At 42.4% G+C, this 13,717-nt stretch overlaps 1 protein-coding gene across 1 annotated transcript in view; it reads right to left on the reverse strand.

The window, feature by feature from the left end:
• Positions 1-13,717, reverse strand: part of LOC110525094 (glutamate receptor ionotropic, delta-2) — a 644,456-nt gene that overhangs the window by 585,604 nt on the left and 45,135 nt on the right.

A 13,717-nucleotide genomic window follows, 5' to 3' on the forward strand; every position in this document is an offset into this window, starting at 1 on the left:
ATTGGCTGAGTGCTCGATCACTGTTATGCTCCTCTGTAGCTTTTATCCAGCAGTGGGTAAAGTTTTTGGAGGAGGCCTAATAACAGATATGGTCTGCAAACTGGGCCACTTGACCCTCTCTTGGGTAATAAATATCACAGACGTACATTAAAACAGTAGTGGACTAAGGGCGGAGCCTTGGGGTACTCCCGCCCATGGAGAGAATCTGAAAAATGGGGTTCTCCCACCATTACTGCTATCTTCCGCTGATTTAAAAAGCTATTTAAAAGACTGACCATCTGAGTGGCGAGTTGTATCCGATAGCCTATAGATGAGCCCATTTTCAATGTCGAAGAAGACAGTCAACATCACCTCTTTTTTGTTGAACCCTCTTTGAACATCTTCAGCCAGCCTCAGGATATTGTCGGTAGTTCAATCAATCAATCAAATTTATTTTATATAGCCCTTCGTACATCAGCTGATATCTCAAAGTGCTGTACAGAAACCCAGCCTAAAACCCCAAACAGCAAGCAATGCAGGTGAAGAAGCACGGTTGATTATGATTATGTCTTCCTGAAGCCGGCCTGATGTACACTCCGATGTTGTCGAAGTGCCTCTGGAGCCGGCCGGCCAGGAGGGGGAACACAATATATGGTCTACTTGGCATGTAGCTTTCTCACTTGTGGGTGGCACAAATTGGTATAAAGGGGAGGGGAATGGGCAGGATATAAGAAAATGAAAAACTGTAGTATTTACTATAGTTTACTATAGTACAAGTCTCTCACCGTTGCCGCTTGCTATATACCACATTCTGCCCCCAGCTGTGCCCTGGACAACATATGTAAATTGATTGCCACCCATCTATCTTCAGAGCTCGTGCTGTTAGGTGACCTAAACTGGGACAAGCTTAACAACCCGGCCATCCTACAATCTAAGCTGGATGCCATCAATCTCACACAAATGATCAATGAACCTACCAGGTACAACCCCAAATCCATAAACACAGGCCCCCCAATAGATATAATTCTAAACAACCTGCCCTCCAAATATACCTCTGCTGTCTTCAACCAGGATCTCAGCGATCACTGCCTCATTGCTTGTATCCGTAATGAAGCTGCGGTCATATGACCACCCCTCATCACTGTCAAACGCTCCCTAAAACACTTCAGCGAGCATGCCGTTCTAATTGACCTGGCCCGAGTATCCTGGAAGGATATTGACCTCATTCCTTCAGAAGAAGATGCCTGTTATTCTTTAAAAGTGCTTTCCTCACAATCTTAAATAAGCATGCCCCTTTCAACAAAATTAGAACCAGGAACAGATATAGCCCATGGTTCACTCCAGACCTGACTGCACTTGACCAGCACAAAAACATCCTGTGGAGTACGGCATTTGCATCGAATAGCCCCTGCAATATGCAACTTTTCAGGGAAGTTAGGAACCGACATACATAGGCAGTTAAGAAAGCAAAGGCTAGCTTTTTAAAACAGAAATTTGCATCTTGCAGCACAAACTCCTAACATTTCTGCGACACTGTAAAGTCCATGGAGAATAAGAGCACCTTCTCCCAGCTGCTCACTGCACTGAGGCTAGGAAACACTGTCACCAATGATAAATCCACAATAATTGAGAATTTCAATAAGCATTTTTCTACGGCTGGCCATGCTTTCCACCTGGCCACCCATACCCTTGTCAACAGCCCTGCAACCCCCACCGCAACTTTCCCAAGCCTCCCCATTTCCCCTTCCCACAAATCCAGATAGCTGATGTTCTGAAAAAGCTGCAAAATCTGGATCCCTACAAATCAGCAGGGCTAGACAATCTGGACCCTCTCTTTCTAAAATTATCAGCCGAAATTGTTGCAACCCCTATTACTAACCTGTTCAATCTCTCTTTCGTATCGTCTGACGTCCCCAAAGATTGGAAAGCTGCCACGGTCATCCCCCTCTTCAAAGGGGGAGAGACTCTAGACCCAAACTGCTACAGACCTATATCTATCCTATCCTGCCTTTCTAATGTCTTCGAAAGCCAAGCTAACAAACAGATCACCGACCATTTCGAATCTCACCGTACCTTCTCTGCTATGCAATCTGGTTTCCGAGCTGGTCATGGGTGCATCTCAGCCACGCTCAAGGTCCTAAACGATATCATAACCGCCATCGATAAGAAACAATACTGTGCAGCTGTATTCATCGACCTGGCCAAGACTTTCAAAATTGTCAATCACCACATTCTTATCGGCAGACTCAACAGCCTTGGTTTCTCAAATGACTGCCTCGACTGGTTCACCAACTACTTCTCAGACAGAGTTCAGTGTGTCAAATCGGAGGGCCTGTTGTCCGGACCTCTGGCAGTCGCTATGGGGGTGCCACAGGGGTCAATTCTCAGGCCGACTCTTTTCTCTGTATAGATCAATGATGTCGCTCTGGACACTTAACTAACCTCCAGACGAGCTTCAATGCCATACAACTCTCCTTCTGTGGCCTCCAACTGCTCTTAAATGCAAGTAAAACTAAACACATGCTCTTCAACCGATCACTGCCCACACCTCCCGCCCGTCCAGCATCACTACTCTGGACGGTTCTGACTTAGAATATGTGGACAACTACAAATACCTAGGTGTCTGACTAAACTCTCCTTCCAGGCTCACAGTAAGCATCTCCAATCCAAAATTAAATCTAGAATCGGCTTCCTATTTCACAACAAAGCATCCTTCACGCATCCAGCCAAACATACCCTCGTAAAACTGACTATCCTACCGATCCTTGACTTTGGCGATGTAATTTACAAAATAGCCTCCAACACTTTACTCAGCAAATTGGATGCAGTCTATCACAGTGCCATCCGTTTTGTCACCAAAGCCCAATATACTACCCAACACTGCGACCTGTGTGCTCTCGTTGGCTGGCCCTTGCTTCATATTCGTCGACAAATCCACTGGCTCCAGGTCAACTATAAGTCTTTGCTAGGTAAAGCCCCACCTTATCTCAGCTCACTGGTCACGATAACAACACTCACCAGCATGTGCTCCAGCAGGTATATTTCACTGGTCACCCCCAAAGCCAATTCCTACTTTGGCCGCCTTTTCTTCCAGTTCTCTGCTGCCAATGACTGGAACGAACTGCCAAAATCACTGAAGCTGCAGACTTATATCTCCCTCACTAACTTTAAGCATCAGCTGTCAGAGCAGATTACATATCATTGCCATCTGTAAATAGCCCACCCAACTACCTCATCTCCATATTGTTATTTTTTATTTTTTTGCTCCTTTGCACCCCAGTATCTCCACTTGCACATTCCTCTTCTGCACATCTATCACTCCAGTGTTTAATTGCTAAATTGTAATCATTTCGCCACTATGGCCTATGTATTGCCTTACCTCCCTTATCTTACTAATTTGCACACACTGTACATAGACTTTTTTCCCTATTGTGTTATTGACTGTATGTTTGTTTATTCCATGTGCAACTCTGTGTTGTTGTTTGTGTCACACTGCTTTGCTTTATCTTAGCCAGGTCGCAGTTGTAAATGAGAACTTGCTCTCAACTAGCCTACCTGGTTAAATAAAGGTGTTCTCAACTAGCCTACCTGGTTAAATAAAGGTGTTCTCAACTAGCCTACCTGGTTAAATAAAGGTGTTCTCAACTAGCCTACCTGGTTAAATAAAGGTGAAATAAAACATTTAAAAAAATAGTTGATAAAAAGTTCAGTGTTTTTGCAGACATTACTGCAGTTTTTAATTCAGTGTTTTTATGTGGATAATACCGTAGCAATTACTATAGTATTCTACAGCATACTACAATATTCTATAGTAAGTACTACACATGTTAGAGGGATACTGTTGTGTGTTGTATAGTATTCTATAGTATACTACAGTTTACTACATAATTCTATAGTAAGTACTGGAGTATTCTATAGTAAACTGTAGTATTTTTTCATGTGGGTATTGTCGTTGAATTGAGTATTCCAATGTTTTTCTCTTCTCGTAGCATGTTTTACCTCGTAGCATGTTTTACACCCAGGTCACGACACAATAAACAGTGCCTTCAGAAACTATTCACACCCCTGGACTTTTTCCACATTTTGTTGTGTTACAGCCTGAATTAAAAATAGATGAAATCTAGATTTTTGGTCACTGGCCTAAACACAATACCCATAAGGTCAAAGAATAAGTATGTTTTTCAACATTTTCACAAATTAATTAAAAATGAAAAGCTGAAATGTCTTGAGTCAATAAGTATTCAACCCCTTTGTTATGCCAAGCCTAAATAAGTTCAGGAGTAAAAATGTGCTTAACAAGTCACATAATAAGTTGCATGGACTCTGTGTGCAGTAATAGTGTTTAACATGATTTGTTTATGACTACCTCATCTCTGTACCCCACACAGTAAAATTATCTGTAAGGTCCCTCAGTCGAGCAGTGAATTTCAGATTCAAACACAAAGACCAGGGAGGTTTTCCAGTGCCTCGCAAAGAAGGGAATCTATTGGTACATGGGTAAAAAAATAAAAATAAAAGTTTTTAATAGCCTATTACCATGTGCGCATTGCTGCACTTATAATGTGAAGAAATACAGTAGCAAAATAGTTTAGCAACATTATAAGCTAAACGTTCTGATCTGTTGCATCAGCCACATTGTGCAAAAAAGTGTTTTTTTATACGCTAGTGGTTGAATTAATTTGGGATCTCATCCCACAACTGTACCAGACTATGTTTGGAATATTTATTTATCTCACAGAATAGAATAGGTTCAACTTTGTACTATGGGAACTAGAAAATTGATGGCTGAAGAAAAGTAAATGTGAACAGTTCTTCCAATATCTTCAATATGCACCTCGGAATTGGATAAGGACACTCGCAGTTCAGTCCTGGATGTGTCTGTCTTCACTTGTAGCCTGTGAGACCCGATCACATGATTGAGCACGTAGCACTCACGGAGAAGGGTACAATGGTCACTGGCCGCAAAAGGCATGCATTTTTTTAGGGTGCATAACTGCCACACAAATGGGATGGCGCTGTGAAATTCTAGGCATTATCAAGTGTTTGTCAAATTGTGAATGAGTGACTGATGTAGTATGTACAGCCTGAGCAAAAAAACAAAGCAGAGCTCATACCTTTCAAGTGACTTATTTCAAATCATCATTAGATTCGCATCATGCAGCCTTAAAAATCTAAACATATAGCCCAGTGTTTGTAGAACAACTAAAGTTGCATTAATAACTCCTATTACCTAATTCCTATTTCTTTGTTCACTCCTCAACACAGAATAGCCGCATGCATGTGCACACTCCCTCAAATCATTTGTAGAAAATATCCTTTCCATTTTATTCAGCTTTGTTCAATTGTATTCTTCATACTATAAAATAATTGTGTCTGCTAAATGAACTAGTGTAGCCCACAGCCATTTGGCATAGCCAGATGAGGACCTAACATAAGGACAACTCAGAGTATGTTATTCTGTTCTTCTGAAATAGACTATATTTTCTTCATATCATGCTTCTTTAGACCTGTCTAAAGAAATAATGGATTTATTGTAATGGTGTAGGCTATATTACATGGATTTATTGTAATGGTGTAGGCTATATTACATGGATTTATTGTAATGGTGTAGGCTATATTACATGGATTTATTGTAATGGTGTAGGCTATATTACATGGATTTATTGTAATGGTGTAGGCTATATTACATGGATTTATTGTAATGGTGTAGGCTATATTACATGGATTTATTGTAATGGTGTAGGCTATATTACATGGATTTATTGTAATGGTGTAGGCTATATTACATGGATTTATTGTAATGGTGTAGGCTATATTACATGGATTTATTGTAATGGTGTAGGCTATATTACATGGATTTATTAGACTTTTTAAAATGTAGATGTTCACAAGGTCTTCATCAGTGGCTTGTAGGCTACGTGTGGAAACCAGGAGATGCTAAATGTGTTTATGATAATTAACGGTTAATGTGAGACCGACAATTATTTGCTTGACAATCACTGGATGACAAAAGTTTGTGACCGCCACAGCCCTATAGGGGACTTCAAATTTAACAAACACGTCATACAAAAATTAGCTGCCTGCTCTGCACTGACTCAGCTCCGGGATTAAAATGATAGTTTTATTATTTATTTAACTAGGCAAGTCAGTTAAGAACAAATTCTTAATTTACATTGTCGACCTACCCCAACCAAACCTGAACGACGCTGGGCCAATTGTGCGCCGCCCTATGGGACTCCCAATCCCGGCCAGATGTGATACAGCCTGGATTTGAACCAGGGACTGTAGTGACACCTCTTACACTGAGATGCAGTGCCTTAGACCGCTGCGTCACTCGGGAGCCCAGAATCAAGTCAAGTCAAATAGCAGTTGCCTAGCCAATGCTATCTATTACAGCCATTTTTAGTTATCTCTGCAATGTGTTTTGAAAAGGTCCAGCTGTTCCTTGCAGCTGTGTCGATGCACTCTTCACAGATACAAAGAGGCGAAGTGAAAGGTTTCCCTCTTGCCAAAATCTGTCCAAAATAAGCCCAATGCTTTTCAATAGGCTTATTTTGGACCTAAACTTGACACCTGCCTTCCCGCCTTTGGGACAATGACTACCATTGTTAGGGCGGAGACAAGCATCTTGTCATTATATACAGATCTCTGCACTCCAAAAAGCCAGCCAGTCATACAAACAACATTCCCTCCCACTCCCAGGCATTCATTCACATGGTCCTAAAGTCAAAATTATTGGAAATATTTTATTAGCCTATTTTAAATTGTTGGTGTTGAGCTAGGGTATGGTGACTGCCATTCTCTGCCATATCCACCTGACGCCTCTGCTGAGTACCACTCTCCATATTTTCAAGCATAGTGGTAGCTGCATCATGTTATGGGTATGCTTGTCATCGTTAAGAACTGGGGAGTCTTTCAGGATAAAAAATAAACAGAATTGAGCTGAGCACAGACAAAATCCTAGAGGAAACCTGGTTCAGTCTGCTTTACACCAGGAGATGGGAGATGAATTCACCTTTCAGCAGGACAATAACCTAAAACACAAAGCCAAATCTACACTGGAGTTGCTTACCAAGAAGCCAGTGAATGTTCCTGGGTGGCCAAGTTACAATGTTGACTTAAATCTACTTGAAAATGTATGGCAAGGAATGAAAATGGTTGTCTAGTGATGATCAACAACCAATTTGACAGAGCTTGGAGAATTTTGAAAAGAATAATGGGCAAATGTTGCACAATCCAGGTGTGGAAGGCTCTTAGAAACTTGCCCAAAAAACTCACAGCTCTAATTGCTGCCAAAGGTGCTTCTACAAAGTATTGACTCAGGGGTGTGAATACTTATATTTCTGTATTTAATTTCCCTTAAATTTGCTACATTTTCTAAAAATATGTTTTTACTTTGTCATTATGGGGTATTGTGTGTACATGGGTGAGAGAAGAAAATCAATTGAATCCATTTTGAATTCAGGCTGTAACAAAAGAAAGTGTGCAATAAGTCAAAGGGTATGAACACCTTATGAAGGCGCTGAACATATTCTGCCTCGACTTTAATCGCTTTGATTTACATAGGATCTAGACTCAACAGTTCTTCAAACATGCACAAACACACAGAGACACACAGACACACACCGAGACACATGCTCACCCACACATCTGGTTTAGTTAAGTAGGATGCTGGCAAATGGAAAGTGTATTACGCGTACCGATGTATAACCCCCAACTCGGTGGCCTTGTGGGGAAGTTTGGGAGTTCAATCCCCGGCCGAGTCATACCAAAGACTGTAAAAAATACGACCCGATGCATCTCTGTCTGGCACTCAGCATTAAGGAGATAGATTGGGGATAAGGCTCTGCGATAGACTAGTATCCTGTCCAGGGGGTATACTTCTACATCAACCTGATTGACCCTATAGAAACAGGAGATAGACTAGTTTCCAGGCCAGGGGGTGTACTTGTAGTATTCAGGCCAGGGGGTGTACTTGTAGTATCCAGGCCAGGGGGTGTACTTTTAGTATCCAGGCCAGGGGGTGTACTTGTACATCAAGCTGCCTCACACTACAGAAACAGGAGATAGAAGTATACCCCCTGGACAGGACACTAGTCTACATCAAGCTGATTGACCCTATAGAAACAGGAGATATACTCGTTTCCAGGCCAGGGGGTATACTTGTAGTATTCAGGCCAGGGGGTGTACTTGTAGTATCCAGGCCAGGGGGTGTACTTGTAGTATCCAGGCCAGGGGGTGTATTGTAGTATCCAGGCCAGGGGGTGTACTTGTAGTATCCAGGCCAGGGGGTGTACTTGTAGTATTCAGGCCAGGGGGTGTACTTGTAGTATCCAGGCCAGGGGCTGTACTTGTACATCAAGCTGCTTGACCCTATAGAAACAGGAGATAGACTAGTATCCAGGCCAGGGGGTGTACTTGTACATCAAGCTGATTGACCCTATAGAAACAGGAGATAGACTAGTATCCAGGCCAGGGGGTGTACTTGTAGTATCCAGGCCAGGGGGTGTACTTGTACATCAAGCTGATTGACCCTATAGAAACAGGAGATAGACTAGTATCCAGGCCAGGGGGTGTACTTGTAGTATCCAGGCCAGGGGGTGTACTTGTAGTATCCAGGCCAGGGGGTGTACTTGTAGTATCCAGGCCAGGGGGTGTACTTGTACATCAAGCTGCTTGACCCTATAGAAACAGGAGATAGACTAGTATCCAGGCCAGGGGGTGTACGTGTAGTATCCAGGCCAGGGGGTGTACTTGTAGTATCCAGGCCAGGGGGTGTACTTGTAGTATCCAGGCCAGGGGGTGTACTTGTAGTATCCAGGCCAGGGGGTGTACTTGTAGTATCCAGGCCAGGGGGTGTACTTGTAGTATCCAGGCCAGGGGGTGTACTTGTACATCAAGCTGATTGACCCTATAGAAACAGGAGATAGACTAGTATCCAGGCCAGGGGGTGTACTTGTAGTATCCAGGCCATGGGGTGTACTTCTACATCAAGCTGATGGACCCTATACAAACAGGAGATAGACTAGTATCCAGGCCAGGGGGTGTACTTGTACATCAAGCTGATTGACCCTATAGAAACAGGAGATAGACTAGTATCCAGGCCAGGGGGTGTACTTGTAGTATCCAGGCCAGGGGGTGTACTTGTACATCAAGCTGCTTGACCCTATAGAAACAGGAGATAGACTAGTATCCAGGTCAGGGGGTGTACTTGTAGTATCCAGGCCAGGGGGTGTACTTGTAGTATCCAGGCCAGGGGGTGTACTTGTACATCAAGCTGATTGACCCTATGGAAACAGGAGATAGACTAGTATCCAGGCCAGGGGGTGTACTTGTAGTATCCAGGCCATGGGGTGTACTTCTACATCAAGCTGATTGACCCTATAGAAACAGGAGACAGGCTTGTATCCAGGCCAGGGGGTGTACTTGTACATCAAGCTGATTGACCCTATAGAAACAGGAGATAGACTAGTATCCAGGCCAGGGGGTGTACTTGTAGTATCCAGGTCAGGGGGTGTACTTCTACATCAAGCTGATTGACCCTATAGAAACAGGAACAGACTAGTATCCAGGCCAGGGGGTGTACTTGTAGTATCCAGGCCAGGGGTTCTACTTCTACATCAAGCTGCTTGACCCTATAGAAACAGGAGATAGGAGCTGGAGACTATAAGGCTACTTTACTTACTTACGTGTGACATGCTGGTTACAATAAATCTGTGTGCAGGTTCAAGGTTGCGTCCAGGAAATTCAAGCTTTTTCTCTGTGGATGATAGAGAGGAAATAGGCCAGAGGAGAGGATGCAGCATGATGGAGAACCAGGAGGAATAGAAAAAGTATCCAATAATATCTCCAGCACAAGCCTGGAAACACTTTGTCATGGCCCATAGAGCTATTCTCGCCCATCAAACACCACAGTTTCCCCCCTGCAGTTGAATCCCAAAGATGGGGGAATAAACTCAAACGAGAAAAAGCCTGTTACTCAGGAGGGTGAATTCTCCAGCGGGAGAGACTGATGTTAGTGGCTCAATGGAGATCCCTCATACTTATTTAGGGAGACATGGAGGAGGAGCTGTGACTGTTCTGTATGTAGCCTCTGATCTATAAATGATCCACATGGTCATGTGATCTGATACCGAAACACTCCGAGCCCACTAGGGAAGGCCGACCCAAACTTTTTTGGGGGGGATCCTCTAGCGCTGTAACCCACACGTTAAAACTTAATGATTTAAAGAAGCCAATTCATTTTATCCTATTGCACCATGGAGACTGTGACCCAGTTAGGAAATTTAAATAGGGATTCGATTTGAAGGGGCATATTAATTGGAACAGATGCCTTCTCAATTATTAACATCTCTCACAGCGTGCTAGCATGAGCTAAATTTACCCCTCCATGTCTGTCCTCCAGCTGAATGCTTCAGCAGTGGTCTTAATCAGAGGCCAATAAAACACTCTCTGATGAGAAGCCTCTTTGAAGATAGACTCTGAATAAACACACAGTCAATGGACATTCACGTGAGCCCCATGAAATCAGTCACCAGTCGCTATTTCCTGGTGTAATGAACAGACATTCAGACACGATTACCCAGGGGGCTACAGACAAGTTGTGCTGACCCAATGGACAGAGTGTGCAAAGCTGCTGTCAAGGCAAAGGGTGGCTACTTTGAAGAATCTCAAATATAAAATGTATTTTGATTTGTTTAACACTTTTTTGGTTACTACATTTCATAGTTTTGATGTCTTCGCCATTATTCTGCAATGTAGAAAATAGTAAAAATTTAGAAAAACCCTAGAATGAGATGTGTCCGAACTGTAAGTTAATTAAATTTCACCTTGCCAACGTTTTCCCTACTTTTTATAGAACACGCCAAAAAAGGGGGACAAGATTTTATGGTCATTATTCCAATATTTTACAGATTAATTTGAGGAGAGCACAAATGTTTTTTCAGGGTTAAAATATCCATCCACTATGTAGATTCCCCATTTCATACTAATGAATGAATGAAAGGTGACTTGTACAAGCAGGTCCAAGTGTTTGTAATTTATTGGTAGTTTAACGACAATTTCTTTATTCTACCATCATTGTGGGCAACTGTTAGCCTACCTGGGTTTTTAAAGCAATTGTTTACCTCAGAGAGCTGCAAGCATTAACAGATTGTTCAGGAAAATATATTCACAACATAAACCACAAGCTGCCATCGGAGACCAGCGCTGCTATTCACAGTCTATAGATCCACAACCAGATCAGACTTAATTCAAGCTATTTTGCATGATTATGCTTATCTGACCTCCCTCTTCTTGCTACCCCAGCTTTGTTGCTTTACAGAATCTTTGATCTTCCCTGCAAAGGCAAAAAGCCTTTCAAATGCACAGGATTTTGCTATAGACCAAAGTGGGAGTGTTATTTTTTATCAATGAGAAATGCATTGGTCTCGGTCTTGCTCCTCTGCATTTGTTACATCACATTTCCCTTTTTTTGGTTTCTTTGAAAATTCCCAATGAGCAATAGCATGTACTTTATAATAATCCTTTTTTTCTTATTTGGAAAGTATATGGGAATATTTCTGTGCAATGTAGTGGAAGCTCCTCAGAGGAGGAAGGGGAGGACCATCCTCCTCAGTGAATTTCATATGAATAAGAATAGTGAAACATTAAAAAAGACAACTTCCTGAGGACGTCCTCCAACCTATCAGAGCTATTGTAGCATGAACCGCCACGTTGTCCACCCAACAAATTAAGGAGAAGCAAGAGAGAGAGAAAGGGAGAGAGAGAGCTAGCTGAGTACTTTCACGTACTTAGCTAGCAAATACAGCTAGCTAGTTTAGCCTACTCAAACACCAGGCTCAAACAGAGAGGGATTCTATGTTAGCTAGCTGGCTATGGCTATCCAACACTGTAACCCTTCCAAGTAAAGGTAAGCTTTTGGTTTTTATTAATTTATTGCCACCAGGACCCGCCGGTGTAACTGCTAAACTGCTTGCTAACTGTACACTGTACTGCATGATTGTAGGTGGTTTACTAACGTGTTATTTCTAGTAGCTATGTTGACTTGAAGTTAGCTAATACAGTGACAACGATGTAAGCTGTGTTGTAGCAGATATGATATGAAGGTTTGGCTTGGAAAGTATTATTTGCCTGGTCACAGACAGCTGATGTTTACTGAAATCCACAAGGGAAAGGGAAAAGGTGAGAGGAGGAGAGCGCATAGATGCAAGAAGGAATTCTACGACAATCAAAGGGATCATTCTGTTGTATTTGGCTGCTATAAAAGTGGACTGTGTGTGCGTGTGATCAGGGGTGTATTCATTCAGCCAATTCTGTTGAAAAAGGTTTCTTAAACGGAAGCAAACGGAACAAAACGGGGATAAACATGAATTTGCCCAATATAAACTCTTATTTGCCACTGTTGGACTAATGATTACAACATATATCAGCTAGATCCAGGCAAGATTGTTCAAGGCAGTATTAAATATTTAACTGTCTGTCACTTTGATTACTCAAATTTATTTCGACCTGTGCACCTAAGCTGTAAACTGCCATTCATAAGCTAGGTTGTAGCTACCTCATGGTGGGTGTAGGAAAATATCCTGAAGTAGCCTAAACCTATCAATGTTACATTGAACTGGGTGAATGGAATATGAAATACAGTCATCCAATATGCTGTAATAGAAATAAGGCCATACTCATATAAACAATGATTGTCCTCCCTCATCTTAAATGGCAACGACCGCCACTGGTGCAATGTCATATTTGAGACACTTTTATGGAAGAATGTAAGGGGAACAATAGAAAATGGCCTCCAAGCTCATGGACATAAAGCAGTCATCAGAGATCATTGTATGTAATGACGCCACGCTAGTTTCAGTAAATGGAATTCTGTGCCTTGTGATTTCATGTTGGTTTTCCATTTTGATTTGATGTTCTAGGTTGAAATGGGGAACCTGGCTGAAATGCTGGTCACTCAGTCTAAGTACTGTATGCAGCAAGAGAGCTCTGCACAGTCCATGGAGCACCAAGCTGTCCAAAGCACCACAAGGTGGCTGAAATCTAGGCCATTCACTCCTCTCTGTCCATCGCCCCACTACCACCTAATGGTTTCTACCCCTCAAGACCTTGACCCTTGACCCTCCACCACTGTCCTTTTTCTCCCTCCTTCCCTCCTCCCTGCTTGGTATGATTGATGACCATGATCGCTTGGGTTCTCTTGGACGGATTATTATCTCTCTGCAGTGGGGCGGACGGCACAGAGTGTCGCCTGTATATCAGAAATCCACTCCTGGCAGCAGTGTAAATTTCCTTTATGTTGTCATAACTTACGGGAAAGCGACAGCGCTATTGGCCGCACCAGTTGTCTGTGAGTTACGGACGCAGATCAAACTCCATGACTTCTTCTCTGCCGAAGTGGAATAGCAACAGTAAAGACATGTTAAAGCAGGGTAGGCCTTAAAAATAAAGAGCCGCATACTCTAGGAGCTTCGACAGCCAAGCTGTCTTCATCAGGGTACAATCACAAACACTGCGGCATGACTCGTTTATATAGTGTCAAGACACACAGGTGTCTGTAATCATGGCCAAGAGTGGCCTAATATCATTGGTTCATTTCTCAAATAATTAAATGGCATAGAAAAGAGCAGCATACAAACAATACAAATGGATAGCATACGATCATAGATTCATTTTAGACTACACAAGCTTACAAACAATTACAATGGCAAAGTCACAATAATCACAAGAATGGCTT

The sequence above is a fragment of the Oncorhynchus mykiss genome, chromosome 6 (assembly GCF_057628025.1).
Source record: "Oncorhynchus mykiss isolate SJ-2025 chromosome 6, ASM5762802v1, whole genome shotgun sequence".
In the NCBI taxonomy this organism is placed as follows: Eukaryota; Metazoa; Chordata; class Actinopteri; order Salmoniformes; family Salmonidae; genus Oncorhynchus; species Oncorhynchus mykiss.